General features: G+C 33.5%; 1 long non-coding RNA gene across 1 annotated transcript in view; it reads right to left on the bottom strand.

Annotated features, from left to right (window-relative positions):
- The window catches only part of LOC134807708 (uncharacterized), a 111,442-nt gene extending 102,659 nt beyond the window's left edge, over positions 1–8,783 (bottom strand). The window contains exons 1-2 of the long non-coding RNA XR_010148811.1: positions 8,581–8,783; positions 875–1,021 (exon numbers count right to left, since the gene is read on the bottom strand). This is a non-coding gene — a long non-coding RNA (uncharacterized LOC134807708). The remainder of the gene's footprint in view (positions 1–874; positions 1,022–8,580) is intronic.
- Between the last annotated feature and the right edge of the window lie 18,216 nt (positions 8,784–26,999).

Raw genomic sequence — 26,999 nt, 5'->3', positions numbered from 1 at the left:
CTGTGTCTAGCTCAGGGTTTGTGGATGCACCAGTCATCACTCTTTATCTAGCTAATCTGGTGGGGACATGGAGAATCTTTATGTCTGGCTAAGGGATTGTGAATACACCAATTGGCACTCTGCATCTAGCTAAAGGTTTGTAAATGCACCAATCAGCACTCTGTGTCTAGCTCAAAGTTTGTAAATGCACCAATCTGCACTCTGTGTCTAGTTGATCTGGTGGGGACTTGGAGAACCTTTATGTCTAGCTAAGGGATTGTGAATACACCAGTTGGCACTCTGTATCTAGCTCACAGTTTGTAAATGCACCAATCAGCACTCTGTATCTAGCTAATCTAGTGGGGAAGTGGAGAACTTCTGTGTCTAGCTCAGGGATTATAAATGCACCAATCAGCACCCTGTCAAAAAGGGTCAATCAGCTCTCTGTAAAACATACCCTTCGGCTCTTTGTAAAATGGACCAATCAGCAGGATGTGGGTGGGGCCAGATAAGAGAATAAAAGCAGGCTGCCAGAGCCAGCAGTGGAAACCTGCTCCAGTCCCCTTCTAGCTGTGGAAGCTTCGTTCTTTCCCTCTTTGCAGTAAATCTTGTTGCTGCTCACTCTTTGGGTCCACACTGCCTTTATGAGCTGTAAAACTCACCGTGAAGGTCTGCAGCTTCACTCTTGAAGCAGCGAGACCATGAACCCACTGGGAGGAACGAACAACTCCAGACCTGCTGCCTTAAGAGCTGTAACACTCACCTCGAAGGTCTGCAGCTTCACTCCTGAGCCAGTGAGACCATGAACCCACCAGAAGGAAGAAACTCCGAACATATCCGAACATCAGAAGGAACAAAGTCTGGACACGCCGTCTTTAAGAACTGTAACACTCACCGGGAGGGTCCGCGGCTTCATTCTTGAAGTCAGTGAGACCAAGAACCCACCAATTCCAGACACAATGGGTTGATAGGTGCAGCAAACCACCGTAGCACACGTTTACCTATGTAACAAACCTGCACGTCTTGCACATGTACCCAGGAACTTGAAAAAAAAAAAAAAGGTAAAATAATGAAAACCATAAAAAAGAAAATTAGTCATTAATATAATGCGTGCGTCCTTATGTTCTTTTTTTTTTTTTAATAGTCTCTCTCCCTGTGTCTGGCTATGACATGAGAAATTTTTAATCTGTTGAAAACCAAAACAACAATGAAGAAACAGAGCAGCCATCTCAGGCTTTCTCTGCTTAAATGTGTTACATAAAGAGGAAACTAAATTGCTCTCAGAGGTTTGTCTGAACAAAAAGACTCAGTTCTACCCTAGCCCACTAACTCGATACTGTACTCCAAACATGCTCTTTAGGAACCCAAGTGCCATCTGTTAATGTTATTATTTTTATTATCTTATTTCACATATGTTAGTACCTTCTGAAAAGTGTTAAAATTTTTGCTTTCTCCACATTTACGTTTTTGATCAACTTCAGATGATTTTCTCCATTATGTAGCATACACAGCAAATGCTCATCAGATACTCTTGTTGGCATCTATGTTTTTAAGTCATCTTGCATCTCCGGAAAGTTCATATACGATTGGAATTTTGTTTCCTAATATATTTTGTAGAAGCTTTTGGTAAAATCATTTGAAGTAGGAGTGTTTTGTTTGCTAATATTGGAAAACTTTTTGTTTCCTTAGTGGTTGTAGGATGTTATTTTTATGTCTTTTAGCTTCAGGATTGTTGAGATTTCCTATCCTAATATTAGTCATTTTACTTAAAAGACTCATTTAATTGTCACAATGTACAGAATGTCTTCTTAATATTTCTAAGGGATTTATAGCAATGTAATTTTTACCTGTTTTTCATGACTACCATTGAGATTTGCTACCTTTTTCTTTTTTATCACTACCATGAATTATTGAAAACAATAGAGCTCTTTTCAAAGAACAAACTTTTAGTTTTGTGGACCCTCTCTAGCACATATTTATTTAATGTTTTAATATTTGGCTTTATATTTAATTTCATCCTTATACATTCTTTGGCTTTGTTTTCTGTTATATTTCTAATTTCTGGAACAGATTTTTAAGTACATTTTCAGTTTTAAAACTTCAATTGTATGCATCATTTTAAAGTATGATCATATCATATACAAATAAAGGCAGATTGACTTCTGCCTTTCTGTACTCTCTGCCTATTTTCTTTTCTTCTTTCTTTCCTTCCTCCCTTTCTTCCTCCCTTTCTCTTTTCCTCTTTCTTTCCTTCTTTCTCCTTCCTTCCGTTCTTTTCTTTCTTCTCTTTCTTTCTCCTTTATCTTTCTTTCTCTCTTTTTTTCTCTTTATTTCTTTCCCTCTCTTTGTTTCTCTTTCCGTTTCTTTCTCCCCTCCCTCCCTCCCTCCCTCCCTTCCTTCTTTCCTTCCTTCCTTCTCTCTTTTTCTTTCTCCCTCTTTCTTTCTTGTACTGCCCAGGTTCTCTAACATCATGGAGACTCGAGGTGGTAAAAATGTACATCTTAGCCTCTTTTCATTTAAAACAAAGTGAAACTTTACCAGAAATATTTTGCATATTGTAAGTATACAATTTGGTAAGTGTGACATATGTAAACACCTGTGAAACCATTCACACAATAAAGATAGTGAACATATCCATTGCCCCCAATAGTTTTCTCATAGCTCTTTGTAATCTCACTCTTCCCAAACCTAACCTCGCTGTCACCCGAACAAACCGCTGATCTGCACTCTGTCATTATAACTTAGTTTGTATTTTACAAAATTTTACATGAATAAAACCACATGGCATGTGTTATTTTATATCTTCCTCTTGTCACTCAATATAGTTATTTTGAGATACATTCCACATTGTGCATCAATAGTTTGATCTTTTTATTTTTTATTCCTGAGTACAATTCCATTTTATGGAAATATGATTGTTTGTTTATCCATGCACTTGTGGTTGAACATATGTTCTCTTTGTAGTTTTTGCCTATTAAAAATAAAGTCAAAACTAGTAATTTAACATGTCTTTGGATCAGCATGTGTTTTCAGTTATCTAGGAATTTAATGGTAGACAGAAACATTTTAATGAACTGTCAGACATTTAAACTGTTCCTTTACATCCTCCACAATACATGACATATGTTATTGGGTAGAGAGCTTAGTAGGCATTTGTTAAATGAAGATTAAGTAAAAGAAAGACAGACTGAATTAATGTTAGTGTGTGTTAGTCTTCTCAAGCAAGTTTATGTACATATTTATTTATTTACTTTTTACTTTCTTTCTGCAAACGCTATGGTGACTTATCTGGCAAGTTTAGTGTACTGTAGCAGTGGTTTCTGAGCTTGCTCCTCCTTCCCTAAATAGCTTTAAAAAAATTATTCACATGATTATAAATGTCTCTTTTTAAAAGGTCACTGATAAAAGCAAATTCATACATAAGTGATTGAGTTGAGAATTTCCAAACAAGTCTAATAAACAGAGTAATATACACAAAATCTCAATAGCAATTATAACTGGAGATTGATAAGAATGGAAAAGAGAGAGGCAATGTTTCATCCAGAACTTGGCATTACAAAAATTGTGTTTAGATATATGTTGAAAGTAGTGCTGTTACTCCATCCCTGATATTCCCTTCTGTTTAGAGGAAGCTTATTAATAAAAGAGTGAATATTCTGCTTGGTATATTTGGGAGACATAAATTTGGGGTATTCTCAGTTCAGCTTTTCCCTCTTTCTCTTTGAAAATAATGTTCCTTACAGTAAATATTCATTCTGCTTTGCTCCTTCCTATGAGAGGCAGGTTTATTTTGTGAAGTAACCCAGAATTTTAAGACACTTTGATTTTGAATATTCATATCGAGGGTATAGCTATAGGAAATCTAGTAGTGTCAAATTTATCAATATTAAAATTTGATATCTGTGTGGCACATCTGAATGTTCTCTTTTTGTTTTAGTATTATCTACAAGTGGCTTAGGATTGAGGTGGAAAACAAGAATGTCTTATACTGGAACTTTAATATATTCATTTTTTGTTCAAATTTTAGTATAAAAAAGGAAACATTAAGTGAATAAAACAACCTCTTTAGAAGATAAAAATCAACCATTCTGTTAGCTACATATCTGAATAATAGTGAGGTTATCTGGAATCAATTAGACCCCTTTAATTAACAAAACACCAGAACTGTTGATTATCACCTACAAAAACCTGGCTTTCTAATCAGATCTTGGTTTAAATTGTAATTGTCTTTAAATATTACTACTTATTTTTCAGAGTTTTTGATCATTCATATATAGTGTAATTATTTCTTCCAGATAAAAGTGTTTCTGTAATACAGTTGTGCTCTTTGATTACAAACTTGATGGAGACTAAACAAAGAAGGAAATGTGGCAGTAGTAAAAATGCAGGGCAAATATATCAGCATGCCAGGCAAATATATCTGGCTGATATTATGATGACAACAGATCTGTTAAGGCAAATGCTTTCCTGACAAGCTATTTAATTAGAATTACAATCATCTTCCCAGAAATGATCCTTAAAATAAATTGTCTACTGTAAATGGATGGAAGTAAATAGTTTGCTTCTCCTCAAATCTCCTGAAATAAAAGAGCCAAGACAAAAAGTCTTATAAATACCATAATTTTCAAAACAGAAATGTGGAAGAAGCAGTTAACATTAGATAACATTAAGTGCTACTGTGATCAAATTGTTTTTTCTTATGCCACTTTAAAACATACTGTTGATAAAGTGATTGTTTCTGTCGCAAGCTGTCATTAGCTGGTGCTTTATTCACAATGCCTCTACATCAGTGAAAAATAAAGGTGCTTAGATTTTTTTTAATTAAATGTAATGTAGCACAAAACAAGACTATGTGAGAATTCCTAAATGGTTTCAAATCTAAAAACCTGCATTTGCTATTAGGATAACACTGAAAAACTAATCTTTTTCAGGCCATTTTCTCATCTATAAATTGGAGAAATGTTTTTTCTTCCTAAGGTATTTGTAAGAATCATAAAAATGCAACACCACTTAAAATAATATCTACAATAATGTGAAATGCAAATAGAGAAAAATATATTTTAATACACTGTGTTGCATTGCTTTTATTTTTATGGCAAAAATAATTTTACTTGTCTATGGCTTTAGAGTATGTGGGTAAAACTGATTTAATAATACCTATTAAATAAGAATATTTACAAAGTAGAGATTATGAAACTTCAAAATTGATAAGGATGCTTATGTGTCATCTTGGCCCAAATTCCCCTATGACTATTATCGTTTTTATACTAAAGACTTTGTCATGAAAAGCAATGGCAAAAAACACCCTTACTTTTGCACCAACCTAATATAAGTGCCAAGAAAAAAGCTAATCATCTTTGCCGAAGTTTTTATATATTCACATAAACATATTTTGGAGAATTATATAATTTAAATAGAAATAAATCTTTTTAACATATTTATCTACACTAGATGTTGTGCACATAATAAAAATTACAAAAATAAGAATGAAAAATTATAAGTGAAAAATAAAGAGATATGTATCGTGATACTCTTTCCCAAATGCTAATGGAACAATTTGCAATGGATACTTCACTGTGGTAACTACTAAATGGTTTACATATATTCAACATATTTCTCTGGCCATAATAAGTAAGAGCTAAATTGAGTATAAAACATTAGAGTACTATAAGAATGGATGAAAATTACAATTTAAGTTTGGCTTTTTCCTTTATTATATATAATTTTTTTCAAATTTTTACAATGTGCTAAACAAGGAGATGTGTTTAATTGATTCACCCAATATGTGCTATTGAATAGCTGAAAAGCATAATAATATTTTACGTATAGAGGGGTGTTTAAACATCAATTAACAGTGATAAATTTTAAGTGTCTAGTAGGATTTTAAACGTTACATCTCTTAGAATAGCCTCACTGCTCCTCCTGATGACGTTGTCAAGAACTAAATGCTATAAAATACATGAACATCAAAAATACAATTTTCTTTTTTATATTTTAGATTTATGTGGAAAATTTTATGTGAACAATGTTATTTTTGCTAAAAGATATATTGAAAAAAGTGCTGTATGTGTTACAGATTTATTTACATCATACATTAAATAAAGAACTGAAAAAAATCCCCATGAAAAACAAAATGTTATATATAACTATAGTGTTAAACTAATTAAATGATGTAAGTCTACACTATATATAACCTCAAAATTCATAAAATAAATATTTATAAAGAAAAATGACTAATAAAGTATTGTCTTCAAACTTGAAGACATTTTTAAAATTAGCTCTCTTTTTATTGTATTATAATGTGAAAACCCAAAGGTTGAATTTCTAGGAATTTATTAATGATATTTTGTTCTGTTTCCCTTGCTGAGGCTTTGGTAACTATAATTTAACTAATAATTCTTCTTTTTTACTCTACTCAAGTTTGTCTCGTCTGTAGCTGTCTCACCATGTAACCAATATTCTATCCCATGGGTGGAAAGAATCCTACTTCTACTGCCATTGTTTGTTCTGTCAGTCACATGAAACGACCACTTAGAGAAAGAAAATCTAGCAGACAAAATCTGATTTAGGAGTAGAGATGGTAATAAGCCAGATGCTGTTGGTCTTTCATCAGTTCATTCTTTTGAAATTTTGTCAATTATAAGCATTCAAACTAGAAAAAGATGGTACTGGAAAGTTGATTAAAAAAAAACAACAACAGCAATATAAAGTGCATGTTTCCACCAGCAAATTCTACCAGGAATTGATACCTTGACTAACTCCTCTGTAAATCAATTTTTTAAAGTCAAAAGATATTTTAAATTGTATTGCTGAAATAGCCATGAAATAGACTATAAAAAGCTAAAATTGGAAGCAAAATAACAATTCTATGAGATAAATCCGACTAGTTTAAAAGCAGGTACATTCTGAACCTTTCTGAAATTTGGTTTATGTTTTAAAGATTGTGCAATGGTCTCAGGATAGAAAGTAAACCTATATACTTCCAAATGGACAATTAATAAGAATAAAAGTGAAATCTATAATAATATAGCAGTATTCAGGAGATGAGTTCTAATGAAATAATGTAATTTTGCTAGGAGCAAGTATAAAAATATTTTATATATCAATAGTTTATTTTTTCTATATGTAATATTTAAAGAAAATGTCTTCATAAGCAGAAAGAAGGCACCTCTATGAAAGATACAGCTGGCCTCCACTGCCATACATTTTCTAGGTTTTGAAGCTGTAAGAATGAAAACTAAGATTAAAAAAAAAAGGTAAAGAGCTATGACAAAAATCTCCAAGGAGTAAAATTATATTCAAGATTTTCAGCGCACAGAAGTAAATTGCCAAGGACCTTATCAAAAGATCAAGAGGGTCACGGCCAAGGAAAAAAGACAAATCAAAAGTGAACTGAGTTTATTAAATTTGCAATTAACTAAGCATCTTCAAACCTAATCTCTAATTTAATTGAATGATTTAGAATCCCTATCTAGGTGCCAAAGACATACATATATTCACACACACACACACACACACACACACACACTCACACACCCCATAGAGATATTGCCTTTGTCCAAAATAGGCAAGAAGAAAACGAAGAATTAAAACTTATGAAAAAACAGAAAAGACATAAAATGGCACACTTAAACTAAATAATATTAATAATTATGTTAGCTATAAATAGCGTATCTACCCTAAGTAAAAGGAAGAGGTTATCAGACTAGCTAAAAATATTTTCTTAAAAGCAAGACCCACATATTTATAAAACTGTTTATTAAAATCCAATTTAAATATAAAGACTCAAAAAACTGAAAAGATACACCATGAAAGTTGATATGCTATGTTGTTTAAAATAAGGACCTAAATAAAATTAGAGATTTTATTAATAAAAGAGGGCATTTTGTAATGAAAGTCATGGTAAGTTCATTAAGATGACTAAACAATTTCAAATGCATTTATGAAACAAATAGCAAAAGTAAATTTTATATGAAACACAATTTACACAACCAAAGGAAGAAAAAGTAAAGGTCACAATTACAGTAAGAAATTTTAGCATTCCTTTGTATGTAACTGATGAAGCAAATTGTAAGACTGTAGAACATTTTGACAATGCTATCAACAAATACATGACCTAGGTTACATTTTTCAAACACTCTAAAAAACAATTCAGGATATACCTTATTTTCAAGTGAACACGGAACTTTCACCAAGATAGTCTATATCCTAGTTTATAAAACATATCAAAATAAAATCCAATGGACTGAATACATACATACTTTTTTTTTGCTCAAATGCTATTAAATTAGAAATCAGTAGCAAAAAATTAAAATATCCCAAGATATTAAAACTCATGAAGTTTTAAAAGAACCAGTAAATTTTAACTTTGTAAATACAAGTAATAATTTACAATTTTGAAATAAATGAAATACAAAATAATAGGAAAATGCAACAAGGAAATATTAACTTGTATTCTGAAAATAATAAAATTGGCATTTCCTTAAAAACACTGGAGAGACAGAGACAGACAGCAGGGAGAGAGAGAGAGAAACACAAATTTTCAATATTAAGGAAAGGAAGCATAGTAGAACGTCAAGATCGACTGGGTGAGGAGCTTACCTGTTCAATATGATCATTTAGCGGAAGAAAACTATAAGCAACATCATTTTAAAGTGACTGAAATTTGACCTGGTGCAGACAGCAAGTCAAAAAGCATTTTTTCCCCCCAGGAAATCTACTAAATCTTGGTAAGAACAGCTGCAGTCTATGAAATTTGAGCCAGACAAGCTCTCATTTCCCTCTGCCCAGCTTCCTGTGTTACAGAAGTTCTACTACAAGTGAATGTTACCATGAAAACAGGGGATCTCTTTCCCCCAGTCTCAGCCATAGGACTATAATTCCATACCAGGAACTGCAGGCCAACGGTATCTTTCACCCCATCTGCAAGAATTCATATTGTGGAAGCTGTATTCCTGGAATGCACAGCTAGAAGATTGGCTTCCTTCCCTCACCCAGCTTTCACTGATAAGCCTGATTCTCTAACCCAGGTGTATTGAGCTGAAAATGCTGGGGCTCCAATCACCAACCCTACAGCTCCCTCTTCTATATGTGATAGATGTTCCAGGCTCAGAAGTCAAAGCTGAGATTATGGGGTCTATGGCTCTACCCCTAGTTACTGCCATCACTCCAGGACTAATAGTTGGCCTTACCTTCCCACAGCTGTGGCACAGTAGCAAAGAGGTTCTGCTCAGGAAGGAGAAAACCAGAGGACTAGTATTTCTATAGCTCAATTGAAGGAGACTGACTTTATCTGGACCCCAGCAGAGAAAAATGCATGCCTTAAGATGTTGAAAAAAATAGAGATATTAGTGGTGAGCAGTTAAGACTACTGGCTCTGTGAAACATTAATTATCTATACCACTTCTCATTAGCACTTGAAAATCTGTTCTTAGCATTGTCTCAGCTGTGAAACACTAACAAGGACCTGAGAATACAGTTTTTGAGGGTCTCCAGAGTTGAAATACTTGGGGTACATTAGGACTTTTAAAAAATTCAAAATTTAGAACATACAGTATATTTAGCAAATTAGGTTCCAGGACCATTTTCCCTTAATAAATAGGTACTGTCTGAGGAGACAAAGAAAGATGTTCAGGAAGTCATATAAGCTAACTGATCTGAAGACTGAGTACATTAGGCTTAGGGGCACATTTTTCTTTGTATAAAAAATATGAATTTTTAAATTAAGTCTTCCTTTTTTTTTTTTTTTTTTTTTTTTTTTTTTTTTTGAGGCAGGGCCTTGCTCTGCCTTCAGGCTGGAGTATAGCAATAGTATAGTTCACTGCAACCTCAACCTCCTGGAATCAAGCAATCTTTCCCCCTCAGCCTCTGGAGTAGCTGGGACTATACGTGCATGCCACCCTGCCACACTTGCTTAATTGTTCTTTTTTAAAGTTTTATGCAGAGATGAGGCCCTCACCATATTGCCCAGGCTGGTCTTGAACTTCTGGCCATCAGCCATTCTCCTGCTTTGCCCTCTGAAAATGCTGGGATTACAGGCATGAGCTACTGCACCCAGACAGATTTTCCTTTTATTAAATATGCGCTAAGAGCTGGAATACAGTGTCTACTGCAGAACAAGATTTTGAAATTTAGATTAATATTTAAATGAAATTTGTTAAGTCTCAACAAGCTTACATAATATATTTTTAGTTAAACATGTGAGTATTGTATATGCAAATGATATGTCCATATAAATAGAGAAAAAAACGATTTTTAGTCAGATAAAATGTTTTCTAAATTTAAAACATGCTTCAGATAAACTAGCTGAAGTTTTGGAGAAAAGCATGTGATAAAGGAAATGCTTCACTCTACTTAACAGAGAAAACTATGGAAATATTTAATAACAAGTTTCATGTTTCTAATTTCAAAAAATATAGAACTTTAATTTCTATATAATCTATGCATTATCTGTTATAACCAAGAGAGTGTGGGGTAGAGTCTGTATTAATTATTCCCACACCCCAATCTATACCTCAGAGCTGAGGGACCACCATTTTATATCTGAGGATGTCCAGTTCTGCAGTGGAAACATTTGTTTTGTTGTTACTGTTTTTATTTTGTTTTTCAGAAAGTGACACATATAAGTGGTAGCCATTATATATGTAAATGTAACCATTTACACTGCCCTTGGTATGGTAAGTGGTTACTGTGGCCCAGGAGATTCAAAAGCTGAGGATATAAAACGTTGATGCAGCAAGCAGAGGACAGGTTTCTTTGCAGTGGAAATGAGGAGCCAAACATTGACAAGTAAGCACTTTTAATACTTCAGAATTTTGAACATTAAAGAGACAAGAGCAGGAGTTGAAAACTTTGCAAAATGCAAAACCCTAAACCTTCATTCTAGAAGTGTGTCAATTATAAGGAATTGAACAATTTCAAACTGGTTAACTGTTCTGCAAATCTGTTGAAGTACTTCCTGGGAATTTCTTTCCTCATCAATGGTAGAGCTATTTCCATAGTGAGTTAGAGTGATACAATTTTAAAATACATGCAGTTGTGAATGTGATTATGCATTGTCTAAATCAAATAAAATATTGAGACACAGAACATGCTTTATAACACTGGTACAGCATGTGTGGCTTTCATATAGACATATATGTCACAAAGGTTACAACAAATTTTGAAAAAATAGTTGGAAAATATATGTATTTGGGCATTTTGATGGAAGCTTTTTACATAGAAAAAAAAAAGTACTTTTTCTCTCTATTCCTTAACATAAAAATCAATTTGCAGCAAGCTCACATACTTCAAGGAATAGCAATGATCCCTAAATATTTTAATGGGAATCAGCAGTAAATAAAAATGTTGAATATTATACTCATGAAGACTGGAGAGACTTTGAACCAAATGAGAAATCATGTTTAATTTAGCACTGGGGTATCAGAATTAAGGGCCAGCTGATAAAATTACCTACATCATTAATCAGATTAAGGAGAATTGTCTAAACATATCAATTAATAGACAGATTATTGAAATAGTTGAGAAAAAAGAAAAAAAAAAACCCTGAGAACCTGTTATATGTTGTCTACAAAACCAATGTAAATATAAAAATTTAGGCAGCTTAAAAATGAGGAGATGGAGAGAAACATACCATGTCAACCCTTGGTCACGATTTATAATTCTTTTCATGTGTTGCTCAATTAGATTTGCAGGTATTTTGGAAAGGAATCTTGTGTCCAATTAATAGCACGCATTGGTTTGTAATTTTCTTTTTTCTTGTGATGTCTTATCTGGTTTTGGTATCCAGGTAATATTAGCTTAATAGAATGAACTGGAAAATGCTCCCCTCTCTCCTATTTTTCTGACGTTTGTGAAGAATTGATGTAGTTTGTCTTTAAGTACAATTACATGCTGCATAACAATGTTTTTTTTAATGACAGATCACAGATACAGCCCATGAGATTATAATGGAGTGGAGGAATTCCTATCACCTAATGACTTTGTAGCTCTCTAATTGTTATAACACAGTGATTTTATTTTATTTTTTATAAATTTAGTGTAGCCTAAGCATACAGTGTTTATAAAATCTACAGCAGCATGCAGTCATATCCAAGGCCTTTACATTCACTTGCTATTTACTTGCTGACTCACCAGAGCAACTTCCAGTTGTGCAAGCTTTATTCATGGTAAGCGCCCTATACAGGTGTTTCATTTTTAATATTTTACTCTTTAATTTTACTCTACCTTTTTAATGTTTAGAAACGCAAATACCCACCTTTGTTTCACAATTGCCTAGAGTAGTCTAACACACTGTTACTAGTTACTAGTTACTAGTGTAACACACTGTTACACTGTTACTAGTCTAACAGTAGCAGGCTATACCATTTATGTTGGTATAGATACTCTGAAATGTTTGCAGAACAATGACATTGTCTAGCAATACATTTCTCAGAATATCTCCCTGTTAAATGATACATGATGATATTTGATAGAATTCTCTAATGAAATCTGGTGCTAGGCTTTTTTGGTATTTTTTGATAACTTATTTAATCTCTTTACTTGTAGGCCTATTCAGGTCATTTACTTCTGTCAGTTCTGGTTGTTTACATATTTTAAAAAATTTGTCCATTTACGTTGTCTAATTCATTGGAATACAGTTTTCAATAACATTTCTTTATAATCATTTTTATTGCTGTAAGATTAGGAGTAATTTCTCCTTTTTCATATCTGACTTTGTTAATGGTGTTTATTATGATATGAATGTTTCCATCCCCTCTAAATTCATGTGTGAGAAGCTTAATCCCTATTCCGAAAGTGTTGGGAGGTGGGACCAAATGTGAACTGTTTAGGTCATGAAAACTCTACCTTGAATGGATTAATGCGGCTATAAAAAAGGATTCCCTCTCTTCCATTCTTTTGCCTTGTGAGGAATACTGTTCCCGCCCTCCAGAAGACGCAGCATTCAAGGTGTCATCTTGGAAGTGGAGACCAGGTTTCCACGAGACCACCTATTGGCACTTTGATCTTGGACATCTTCAATATGTCCTGTGAAAAATAAATGTCTGTTCTTTCAAATTACCCAGACTCAGTATTCTGTTATAGCAACACAAAATGGTCTAAGGCAGTGTTCAGAACATATTTTATACTATTTCTATTCTTTTAAATTTAGAGATTTGCTTTATGTCCTAGCATTTGGTCTGTCCTGGTTAAAATTCTGCCATTTGATGGGGCATTCTATACATGTTATTACATATTTAAATGTTACAAATCCAACAATACATAGTTACAGTTATTATTTTCTGTAATTTTATATTTATTAAAGGATATAATTTAAGAAAGGAACTATACATTGACAGCTGTTGGTATGTTAATCTTATCATTCTGGCTCTTTTCGTTTGTTTCTGGAGATTCAAGTTACCATGAGTATTGGATAATTTACCCCAATATAGCTTTGCTCCAACCCAATTTCTGTGTTGTTATTGTGCAATATATTACTTTTCTATATGTTATATGCTTAACAATATATCATATGCATATTATTCTACACAATAATGGCTCTTTAAATCAGTTAAAACAAGAAAAAAATCTGCATTTATTTGTCTTCTGCAATTATATAATTACATTTACTGTTTCTTTTTATTTTCTTGTATGAGTTAAAATTGTTTTCCAGAGTCTCTTAATTTCAGCCTGAAGAACAACATTTAGTATTTCCTGTAAAGTCAGCGTGCACCAACAGAATCCATTTATTCTTTCAGTTTTTGTTTTTCTGGGAATGTCTTTAATTTATCTTTTCTTTTTTTTTCTTTTAAAGAAGCTTTTTTGAATACAGAGTTCTTTGTTGAGTCTCTTTTTTGACCCCGTTGAACATTTTAAATGTGTTATTCCTCTGCATTGTGTTCTTTGTTTTTGATGAAAGCTAGCTGTTAATCTTCCTTTGTGATTAGTCATTTTACTCATGCTTCTTTCAAGTTTTACTTCTTATCTTTGGCTTTCAGCATTTTTACTGTGATGTGTCTATTTGAGTTTCTTCCTTTCTTTCTCTTCTCTCCTGCTATTCTTGTTATGCATGTTGGTACACTTAATGGTGTCCACGTCCACATTTCTCTGATCATTTGTTCATTTATCTTCATTCTTTTGTGTGTGTGTGTTCCTTAGACTGTATAATCAATATCAATCTATCTTACAGTTCATGAATTCTTTCTTCTGTCAGTTTAAATCTATTCATGAAGTCCCCAGTAAATTTTCATTCATTATTGTATTTATCAACTTGAGAATTTATTCCTTTTTTGAAATTTATCTTTGTTGATCTTCTCAATTTGATAATACATTATAATTACACCTTTCTTTAACTGTGGTTTCTTTTGGCTCTTTGAATGTATTAACAATGGCTACATTGATGTCTTTGTCTTCTAAATTCAATATGTGGTTTCTCTAATAGGCAGTTCTATTGCCTGATGTTTTTATCTGTCATATGGTTCAAACTTTCCTTTTTCTATTCTTTCTTTATTTTTTTTTGCATGTCTTGTAATTTCTGTTAAAAACTGGATATCTTAGAAAATATATTTTAGCAAATCTGAATATTGCTCTACACCCACTCCCAACCTGGGTCTTCATATTGTTATCAGCTTGCTCACTTTTTATTGTCTGGCTGGGTTATTTTAGAGAAGTTCATTTTCCCAATGCACTGTGAAGCCTCTGACGTTTTTCCTCAATGGATATATCTTCATGTGTAACTACAATTACATTGGGACAACAGTTTCAGGAGGATTATCTTTGAATCTATCGTCTCATTGGCCATACCCAGCTGTTACATTCCATTACTTCCTGGCTGATTGTGCTATTGCTTTCCACAATATTCTTAGAGAATAAATTGCTTCACAGATGACTCTAATCAAATTAGAGTTATCTAATAAGAACAGAATCTCACCCATCTCCATGCTATAACTGTATAGATAAATTGTTATTAATACAAATTCTAATATAAAAATCTCAAATACTATATAATTTATGGAAAGCCCCTCAATATTTGTCAGTCCCCTCATTATCCATAATATTACTTTAACTTCAGGAAAAAACTAATTTATTTTATAATTTCTGTGATATTTTTCTATATTTGTTCAAGTCTGCTGTGCTACGCTTTGCATTGTCTAACAAAAATAGAAAACAAGAGAATAGTATTATTGGTCTTAATTTCAATTAAAATTATCTTGGTTACTGCCTCAGCTTTTGAATTTGAATCTAGCCTATTCCAGGCTAATAGTATTTAATTGGATACACATATCATTTTACCTATGGAATCAAAACAAAAACAAACAAAAATGGCAGATGTCTAGGTCATACCCCAGACCTGCTGAATATCTTTATTATTGTATATTCTTAGAATACACATGATATACTCTTTATATATTATATTTTATGTTCATGGACTCTTACATATTATATATCAAGTTATTTTTCTCTCAGTTATGTTTATTCTTTTATTATAAGATATAACATTCAATTATTACTTTGAGAATAGATTCAATCATTCCTTGTAAATATTTCATCTAATTATTTTTGAATTTATTTTATTTTATTTATTATTATTTATTATTATTATTTAAGTTCTAGGGCACATGTGCACAATGTGCAGGTTTGTTACATAGGTATACACTTGCCATTTACATTAGGTATTTCTCCTAATGCTATCCCTCCCCTACCCCCCAGCCCCCAACAGGCGCCGGTGTGTGATGTTCCCCTCCCTGTGACCATGTGTTCTCATTGTTCAACTCCCACTTATGAGTGAGAACATGTGGTGTTTGGTTTTCTGTCCTTGTGATAGTTTGCTGAGAATGATAGTCTCTAGCTTCATCCGTGTCCCTGCAAAGGACATAAACTCATCCTTTTTCATGGCTGTAAAGTATTCCATGGTGTATATGTGCCACATTTTCTTTATTGGATTTATTTTATTATCTCTGTTTACTGTTCCAGGGATGTATCCAAATTTTGTTTTTAATTGAATATTTATAAGTCTCTGCCTTAAAAAACTGGAAAAAGCAAACTGTTTAAAATAAGCAAAATAATGAAAGTACATTATATCAAAAAAATTGCATAAATCAGTGTTTGTTATTTAAAAGGATAAAAAATGGAAGTCTCTTTCTGGCAAAAAAAAATAAAGTAGAAAAGAATAAACGGAACTATATACCACTAATATCAGAAATGGTAAAGGAGATCTCACTACTGGCATTGCAAAAATTAAAAGATGTGTGAGAAAGTTTAATAAATAGCTAAGCAAATATAAAATATTAGTAGCAATAATAATGAGCAAATTTAAAAATTTAGAGAAAAAGAAATTTCCTAAAGACACAAGTCACCAAAAGTGGTTATAAAACAAACAGAAAATAATAAACACAGGCCTAAGTAAGAAGACTGAATTTGTAATTAAAAAATAAAAATAAAAATAAGCTGAATGCAGTGGCAGATGCCTGAAACCCAACATTTTTGGAGGCTGAGGTGAGAGGATTGCTGAGGCCAGGTGTTTAGAGACCAATCTGGACAACATAGCAAGTCCTGACTCTACAAAAAGTAAAATTAAGCCAGATGTGATTTCGTGCACCTGTAGCCTTAGGTATTCAGAAAGTGGTGGCGGGAGGATCACTTGAGCCTAAGAGTTCAATGCTGCAGTGAGCTATGATCTTGCCACTGCACCCCAGCCTGGGGGAAAGAATTGAGACCCTTTCTCAAAAACAACAACAACACTTTCCACAAATAAAATCAAAGTCTTAGGTGGTATTATTCATGTTTTATTTCAGCTAGTTATATATACACATATATATGTATTTATATATGTGTATATATATTTATGTATATGTGTATATATACATAAATATATATACATACAAATTTTTCACGAGAACTTTTAGCAAATATAATACCTCAACTCCTTCTGTGAAACCACTGTTATCCCCAATACCAAAGCCATAAAGATACCTCATTTAAAGAAAAAACATTATGACCAATACTTCTCAGTAATACAGATACAAAAAGTCTTTAAAATATTAGCAAAAGATGAATTAGACTAATGTAGAAATATAAAATGTATTAGCATTCAAAATTCATTCAATGTTAAAAAAAATTCATTCAATGTTGTATATAATAGTAAAAGACAAAAGAGCAAAAACCACATGGTTAGTGCTATAGATGCATAAAAAGAATTTGCCAGAATCTAAAAGCCACTGATGATAAAACTTCTCAACAAACTACTATTAATCAGGTCTTCTTCCACCTGACAAAATGTGTCTACCAAAACATATATCATGCTAAATGATGAAAGACTTATTTATTTTTCCTTAAAACTGGGACTAATTTAAGGTGCCCACATTTGGCATTTTGTCAATATTGTATGGAAAGTTTTACCTGTGATGTTTGAAGATAAGTTCAAGCACTTAAATTGAAACAAGGAAGAAAAACTATTAGGATTTCCAAACATGATACTCCAAGGAGTTTACAAAAGGAAAAATACCAGAAGGAATAAAATGCTTTAGGAAGGTCACAGGATACTAGATCAATATACATAAGGAAATTGCATTTTATAAACTAAAAACAAAACTCTGAAAAAGGAAATTAAGAGAAAATTTATCATTTATAATAACAGCAAAGAAAACAATAAAATAATATAAATAATAATGAATATTTAGAAATATACTTAGCAAAAATGTGCGGAAGATGTACACTAAAAACATTGTGAGGAAATCGAAGATCTGAATAAATGAAAATGTAAATTCTCCCAAACTGATCTAATTCCAACATATTTCCTATGAAATACCTAGCCTACTTTCTTTTCTAGAAACTTACTTGATGATACTAAAGTTTATAGGGGTAAGCAAAGAACCTACAACAGACAATACAATTTTTTAAAAGAAGAAGAGTGCTAGAGAACTTACATTTCTGTATTGTACAATTTACTATAAACCCATAGCAATCAAGAGTGTGGTATTGATTTCAAGATGTGATAGAATTGAGTCCAGAAATAAATCTTAACATTTATGGTCAATTGAATTTGACAAAGATACAGGATAATTCAACAGATCGAGAATAAGTCTTTATAACAAGTAGTTTTTAGACAACTGGATATCTAAAAGCAAATAAATGAAATAGTAGTTTTAATTCAAACCATGCATGAAAATATCTAAAATTGATCATAGATTGATGTATAATAGTTAAAACCATAAAATTTCTAAAAGAAAACATTAAGACTTTTTTTTAAATTTAGGGCTAGACAAAGATTTTTTAAATATAATACCAAGTGCATTATCTATTAAAAAAAACAGAAAATTGGAGTTTATCAAATTAAAAGTGTTTTCCACTGCAAAAAAGATACCATTAAGAAAATGAAAGGGCAAATTGCAAAATAAGAAAAATTAATTGCGAATTATACCAGATAAAGTTGTATCCAGAATTTATAAGGAAGAAGAGCAGATAGGTAAAATCTCAAATAAAATTTGAACACAAATTTGCAAAGACATTTCACTAAAGAAGGTATATTCGTGATAAATAGTCATACGACAAGATGTACAACAATATTATTCATATTTGAAATGTGCATTGAAACCACAATGAAATACCACTTTACACCCATTAGAAGGACTATAAGGGGAGAAAAAGCTTTGGCTATCGTAGGAAAGCAAAACCAAAAACCTTTTACTGGTGGAAATGCAAAATGGTAGTCATTTTGAAAACGTTTTACAACTATTTAAAAAGTTAAAAAAAGTATGACCCAGTCATTCTACATCTAGCAATCTTAGAAAATAAATTATATATATTTATATATAGTTTATATTCATAGCATCATTATTTATAAAAGACAAAACATTGAAAGAATAAAATGATTTATGAACTGGTAAATTGATAAATGCTATATGGCGTGTACTTGCAGAATACTATTCAGAAATAACAGGAATACACTACGGATATATGTTACAACAGGGATGTGCCTCCAAAGCATTATGCTAAATGAAACACACCAGACTCAACAGATTGAAGATTGTATGATTCCATTCATATAAAATGTCCACAAAAGGCAAATTTGTGAAGGCAAGAGTTCAGTGGTTGCCTAGGGCTCAGTGTGGAAGTAAGTATTAATTCCAGAAGGGTTCAGGGAACAATTTAGGGGTGATGAGAATATTCTAAAACTGCATTTTGGTGATAGATGCACAAAACTATACATTTACTAAAAATCATATATTAATGTATTTACAATGGGTAAAATGTATGTTATATAAATTATACCTCAATAATGTTGTCAAAAACTTAATTTTGCAACGTTGCAATATGATATAGCTGTAGAGTTTATAAAACAAAATAATCCAAATTAGGAAACTCACCGCTGGTAATAGTCTAAGTAGTTTTACGAAAAGGGTTTGGTAGTGTGCTTTTTCCATGTTGTTTAAGGTGAATTGAGAGACAGTAGACAAAAGAACTTGCATCCCCAAAACAAAATGTTAACATCACTGATATATTTTACTCTATAGTCTATATTAATGCTCTTTCATGTGTAAAATTTAATAAAACAAAATTTTCTAAGTCAATAGCAAACTTCAAATCCCCATTCTTAAAAGTTTACTTTCCTTTAACTTTATTCACTATTTTCAAAATTCCCTAAATGACATTCAACTATAATAAAGTAAACACATATGTTAGCAAAATAATATTTAAACAATAATGTTGCAAGATAGTTGGAAATTTAATCAACATTCTTAAAATCGGATCAATGAATTGTACTTAAATGTACTGTCTGATATTTATCTCATCTTGTGCATATGTGCGGCCTGTAACTATTCTATTGGAATAGAAAAATATTATTTATATCCTTATTAAATTAGAAAAGCTCACTGCTTTGGGGAATTCTGTATATACTAGTTTCTGAGCCTACTTGCTATCAATAGGTAGAATCTTCCTCATTGATTTTTAATATTCGTGTATAACTGCTAATCTGAATATTTTCTATCCAAATCAAAAGCATAACTAAGCCAGTTTACTAGTTTAGGACTAACTAAGCTTTTCATTAAAAAAAAATCAGTGAAATTTCTAGATATGGAAGCTTGGACAATATATTATATCTGAGACTCTATTTTCACATCTTTAAAATCAATATTAATTCCTGTTGTGATAAAATAAGACAAAGTTAATATATGTTGCTCAATAACTGGGCATAATTATAATTGCTCAGTAACCAGTAAGCTTTTCTTGCTTTCTTTTTTGTCTGAGAGTTCTAGTTATATCTATTAAAATAACCCAAACTTTTAGAATATATTATTTTAATGATACATATGAGATTGGGTATTATAAAGTAGATGCACTTTTAAATGTGAGGATAGGCAAAATCTGTCCAGGGCGCTGCTCTTATGAAAAAGGCAAAGGGAAAGAGTCTTTACCCACATAATCAATCGGAAGTGTAGGGAATTGACTCAGGTAAAAATTAATTAATGAGAAAGACACATAAAGTTTTGCAGGACTTAAGAAATACACTATATGACTCTGTGGAAGTTTCATCTGTTATTTTCTGCTATGGCTTGAATGTTTGTGTCCCCTCCAAATTTCAGGCTAAACCTGAATCCCCAATGAAACAGTATTAAAAGATGGGGCCTTTAGGAGGTGATTAGGCCACGAGGGCTCCATCGTTATGAGTGAGATTAGTGGCTTTATAAGAGGGCTAGAGGAGGCCGGGCGCGGTGGCTCATGCCTGTAATCCCAGCACTTTGGGAGGCTGAGGCTGGCGGATCAAGAGGTCAGGAGATCCAGACCATCCTGGCTAACACGGTGAAACCCCATCTTTACTGAAAATACAAAAAAATTCGCTGGGCGTGGTGACGGGCGCCTGTAGTCCCAGCTACTTGGGAGGCTGAGGCAGGAGAATGGCGTGAACTCGGGAGGCAGAGCTTGCAGTGAGCCGAGATCACGCCACTGCACTCCAGCCTGGGCGATAGAGGGAGACTTTGTCTCAAAAAAAAAAAAAAAAAAAAAAAAAAAAAAAAGGGCTAGAGGAAACTAGGTAGTCCAGTTTCCTTTCCACCTTCTGCCTTGTGAGGATGCAGCAACAAGGTGCCTTTGGAAGCGGAGCCTGGGCCTTCACCAGACACCAAAGCTTCCAGTGCCTTATCTTAGACTTTCAGCCTCCATAAGTATGAGAAAAAAATTTATCTTCTTTGCACATTACCCAATCTCAGGTATTTGTTATAGAAGCACAAATGCACTAATATACTCTTTTGCTTAACATGCCTTAAGGAATACTAAAAATTCCATTTACCTATTACTAAGTCCTCAAATGTTTACCAAAAGTGTCCAAAAGCCAACTTTACTTAGTTCAATATAAACTTTGTAAACTGCAGTTCTTATCATTTTAGATCCTTGATCAACTATTTAAATTACATTTAAACAATTCCTTATTTATCTTCAGAATACTCATGGTTATCCAATTTCTCATTTTTTGCTTCCCAAGACCTTTTTGTTTTTTTAACAGAAAACCTTTGGATGAAATTACTAATATGTTTACCACAAAGAGGGTGAAAATTTAATTTCTCAGAGGATGATTCCACTCCATCGACAAAACTCAATATTTATATTTGATTACACCGAATAAACTTTGAGGATAATCATGACAAAACGTAGCAGAACACTATGAACAATTCATTTCCCTCAGTCATATGTCTGCCTCTTCATTTCTAACAGATAGCAAGAACAATTAATGCGTTAATGAGACCTAGGCAATTTGGCATTAACTTTATTATTGCTAATGGGAATTATTTTTAATATACTGTATTATGCCATTTTTAAATCTTCTGTATCTCTTTTCAAACCCAATTTAATTTTTTAAAGCAATCTAAAATTAATAATAACATATAAGCAGAATTACCTTCATTCTATCCAATATATGTCACACTGCTTGCCTCCAATTGTCTTATTTTTACCATTTTCTTTAATAAGATGATGATGATAATAAAAATGATAATCCTGGTGATGATGACAGTAATAATTACTAATTATTACTACTAATAAAGTTAATTGCCAAATGTCCTGGCATTTCCTCATGCCAGGAAATGTTTAACTTTGTTAAAATAGTAATTATTATAGTAACTAATTTGATCCTCTAACGCTCTGTGATAAATCCTCTTTTTTTGGATGAGGAAAATCAAGCAAAGCAGTGTTATTACTTGTAAAAGATCACACAGAGCAGAGATTCAGACACAGTTACTCTTCCTTTATATTTACCAATATTAGCAAAGAAATTCTAAAATCCACTCTATAGGTATCAATTTTTATCACCTTGTTATGAAATTGCAACCTGAGACATTCTGTCATCATGCCTTCCCTTAGTTAGATATGACTTCTTCCTTCAAACACCCATAAAATGTTACCTCTTTTGTAACACTTAATATAAAACATTTATGTGTTATTCATGATTTACATTATTATCCCCCTCATAATATTCCTACCCCTTTAATATATGTACATGCATACATGAAATATATATTAAGTTCCTTTGGGTCAGTAACTATAAAAGCCCCCTTGGGAGCTCACTCATGATTACAAATTTCAGAACAATAAAGAGCAGACATGACAAGTAGAAAATTAAAGCAGGCACAGATGCCCCATTGTCTGGGAGTACATCATGGTTTCTAGAGTGGATGGTGATAGAAGAAAGGTTTTGCTCTGTATAGATAGGAAGAAGAAGGCATAGGAAGAGTTAAATATGTGGCTGTCAAGAGAGAAATGTGGGCTCTGTTACTTGCTGTAGCACAACAGACCATGCAGCAACAAACAGACAAGCTCAGGTTTAACATTAAGGACATTTTTCAGGTAGGAGGACTTAAGTCAGCTGTCATTAGTTCAGAGTTCAGAGTCATTACTTAGAAATACAGTTCAGGTAGAACAAAGTCCTGAACAGATTTTAAAAGTAGGAAAATAAATAAGGTATTCTCTCCTATAACTAAAGGACTGACAACAAAACAAGGCCTAAACCCAATTACTAGGATCAGAGTATAAGCAGTGTCCCAGTGTCTTTAAGAATGGCCTAGTCTTTATTTTTTTCTTTTTTTTAATTATGCTTTAAGTTTTAGGGTATATGTGCACAACGTGCAGGTTTATTACATATGTATACATGTGCCATGTTGGTGTGCTGCACCTATTAACTCGTCATTTATATTAGGTATATCTCCTAATGCTATCCCTCCCTGCTCCCCGCACCCCACAACAGGCCCCGGTGTGTGATGTTCCCCTTCCTGTGTCCAAGTGTTGTCATTTTTCAATTCCCACCTGTGAGTGAGAACATGCAGTGTTTGTTTTTTTGTCCTTGCGAGAGTTTGCTGAGAATGCTGGTTTCCAGATTCATCCATGTCCCTACAAAGGACATGAACTCATCATTTTTTATGGCTGCATAGTATTCCATGTGTATATGTGCCACATTTTCTTCATCCAGTCTATCACTGATGGACATTTGGGTTGGTTGCAAGTCTTTGCTATTGTGAATAGTGCCACAATAAACATACATGTGCATGTGTCTTTATAGCAGCGTGATTTGTAATCCTTTGGGTATATACCCAGTAATGGGATGGCTGGGTCAAATGGTATTTCTAGTTCTAGATCCTTGAGGAATTGCCACACTGTCTTCCACAATGGTTGAACTAGTTTACAGTCCCACCAACAGTGTAAAAGTGTTCCTATTTCTCCACATCCTCTCCAGCACCTGTTGTTTCCTGACATTTTAATGATTGCCATTCTAACTGGTGTGAGATGGTATCTCATTGTGCTTTTGATTTGCATTAAGAATGACCTAGTAATTCAACCTGAGATAGTAACCTAGGATTTCTTAATTCCCTCTGAATGATTCAAGGCAACCTCTGGAACCTAGTAGATGGACTGATCCTAGAGCTCCGAATAAAGTCTCATTTGTTTCCCCATTTCTTGTTTTTGTCAGATTTGTCAAAGATCAGATGGTTATAGATGTGTGGTATTATTTCTGAAGGCTCTGTTCTGTTCCATTGGTCTATATTTCTGTTTTGGTACCAGTACCATGCTGTTTTGGTTACTGTAGCCTTGTAGTATAGTTTGAAGTCAGGTAGCATGATGCCTCCAGCTTTGTTCTTTTGGCTTAGGATTGACTTGACAATGCGGGCTCTTTTTTGGATCCATATGAACTTTAAAGTAGTTTTTTCCAATTCTGTGAAGAAAGTCATTGGTAGCTTGATGGGTATAGCATTGAATCTATAAATAAATGGTGCTGGGAAAACTGGCTAGCCATATGTAGAAAGCTGAAACTGGATCCCTTCCTTACACTTATACAAAAATTAATTCAAGATGGATTAAAGACTTAAATGTTAGACCTAAAACCATAAAAACCCTAGAAGAAAACCTAGGCAATACCATTCAGGACATAGGCATGGGCAAGCAATTCATGTCTAAAACACCAAAAGCAATGGCAACAAAAGCCAAAATTGACAATTGGAATCTAATTAAACTAAAGAGCTTCTGCACAGCAAAAGAAACTACCATCAGAGTGAACAGACAACCTACAGAATGGGAGAAAATTTTTGCTATCTACTCATCCAACAGAAGGCTAATATCCAGAATCTACAAAGAACTCAAACAAATTTACAAGAAATAAGCAACCCCATCGACAAGTGGGTGAAGGATATGAACAGACACTTCTCAAAAGAAGACATTTAGGCAGCCAACAGACACATGAAAAAATGCTCATCATCACTAGCCATCAGAGAAATGCAAATTAAAACCACAATGAGATACTATCTCACACCAGTTAGAATGGCGATGATTAAAAAGTCAGGAAACAACAGGTGCTAGAGAAGATGTGGAGAAATAGGAACACTTTTACCATGTTGGTGGGACTGTAAACTAGTTCAACCATTGTGGAAGACAGTGTGGTGATTACTCAGGGATCTAGAACTAGAAATACCATTTGACCCAGCCATCCCATTACTGGGTATATACCCAAAGGATTATAAATCATGCTTTTATAAAGACACATGCACACGTATGTGTATTGTGGCACTATTCAGAATAGCAAAGACTTAGAACCAACCCAAATGTCCATCAGTGATAGACTGGATGAAGAAAATGTGGCACATATACACCATGGAATACTATGCAGCCATAAAAAAGGATAGTTCATGTCCTTTGTAGGGATATGGATGAAGCTGGAAACCATCATTCTCAGCAAACTATCACAAAGACAAAAACCAAACACCACATGTTCTCACTCATAGGTGGGAATTAAACAATGAGAACACTGGGACACAGGAAGGGGAACACCACACACTGGGGCCTGTTGTGAGGTGGGAGGAGGGGGGAGGCATAGCATTATGAGATATACCTAATGTGAATGACGAGTTAACGGGTGCAGCACACCAACATGGCACATGTATACAAATGTAACAAACCTGCACGTTGTGCACATGTACCCTAGAACTTAAAGTATAATTAAAAAAAAAAAAAACTTGGAAAAAAAAAAGAAAATCCTTAAGTGAAGTCCCCCAAGATGTCGCTGCCTCAGATCCCAGAGAAAATGCCTGCTTATGTTTATATTGGAAAGGCCTGTACCTATCACCCACAAGACCTTGGAGTGGTAAAAATAAGAGGTTGTTGAATTGTTGCAGAATTTTGTAAAAATTTTTAAATAATTTAAAGACAGTATCAGCTGGTTGTAGAAAATATGGCAAAATTAGAAACACTTATTGAAAAAATTATTGTACATTATCAACATTAGAAGATGTAATTGGTTAATTTTCTTCCAGATTAAAAAATATATATATATATTTTTAAAAGTCTCAATTGTTAGCACAGTAGAGCTTTGAGGAGTAGAGTTGGTCAGATTACTTCAAACAAATCTTATAAATTTGTATTAAACATTCATTTCCTTAATACTTTAAAATAGCACCTAGGATAAAGCAGAGATTTTTTTTTTAAGGTTGAATTGCACCAACGTGAATTTAAAAAGTAAATATCACTGAGAATAAACTTGCAATTCCTTTCTAATGTATTTTTTATTTCACATTTTATAAATATGAGCTTGGAGTAAAATACTTTTTGATCTTCATGTCTTATGCTTTTGAACACCTCAATTCTATCTCATCTTGCCCCAAACGTTTCAGTCTCAATTTTTCTCACGTTTGGCCACATGAAATTGACCTTAAAGCCAGGAAAACACATCTTGTATCATTTACACTTAGTATTTCTATAATAAGAAATCATACAGGCCGGGCGCGGTGGCTCATGCCTGTAATCCCAGCACTTTGGGAGGCCAAGGCGGGTGGATCACGAGGTCGGGAGGTCGAGACCATCCTGGCTAATACGGTGAAACCCCGTCTCTACTAAAAATACAAAAAAAAATAGCCGGGCATGGTGGCGGGCGCCTGTAGTCCCAGCTGCTCGGGAGGTTGAGGCAGGAGAATGGCGTGAACCCGGGAGGCGGAGCTTGCAGTGAGCCGAGGTAGCGCCACTGCAGTCCAGCCTGGGCGAAAGAGCGAGACTCCGTCTCAAAAAAAAAAAAAAAAAAAAAAAGAAATCATACTAAGTGTAATACTTTTTCTTAAGGTAAGGAAAAAATGTCCATGAATGAAATAATCTTCTTTTACTCTTTCCAATGCACCCAGGAAAGTTATTGCAATATCTTAACAATCAAGCAAGCATATAAGACTATTTCAAATTTTATTTCAATTTTTCTTAGTATTTTAAAATAGTATTGGTCTCACTGACTTCAAGAATGAAGACTTCTTGGTCTCACTGACTTCAAGAATGAAGCCACGGACCCTTGCGGTGAGTGTCACAGCTCTTAAGGTGGCGCGTCTGGAGTTTGTTTCTTCTGATGTTCAGATGTGTTCAGAGTTTCTTCCTTCTGGTGGGTTCACGGTCTCGCTGGCTCAGGAGTGAAGCTGCAGACCTTCGTGGTGAGTGTTACAGCTCTTAAGGTGGCGCGTCTGGAGTTGTTCGTTCCTCCCGGTGGGCTCATGGCCTCGCTGGCTTCAGGAGTGACGCTGTAGACCTTCGCT

This window comes from Pan troglodytes, chromosome 1, assembly GCF_028858775.2.
Source record: "Pan troglodytes isolate AG18354 chromosome 1, NHGRI_mPanTro3-v2.0_pri, whole genome shotgun sequence".
Lineage (NCBI taxonomy): Eukaryota > Metazoa > Chordata > Mammalia > Primates > Hominidae > Pan > Pan troglodytes.
The sequence above is the reverse complement of the archived record's forward strand: the minus strand, read 5'-3'. Positions and strand labels throughout refer to the sequence as shown.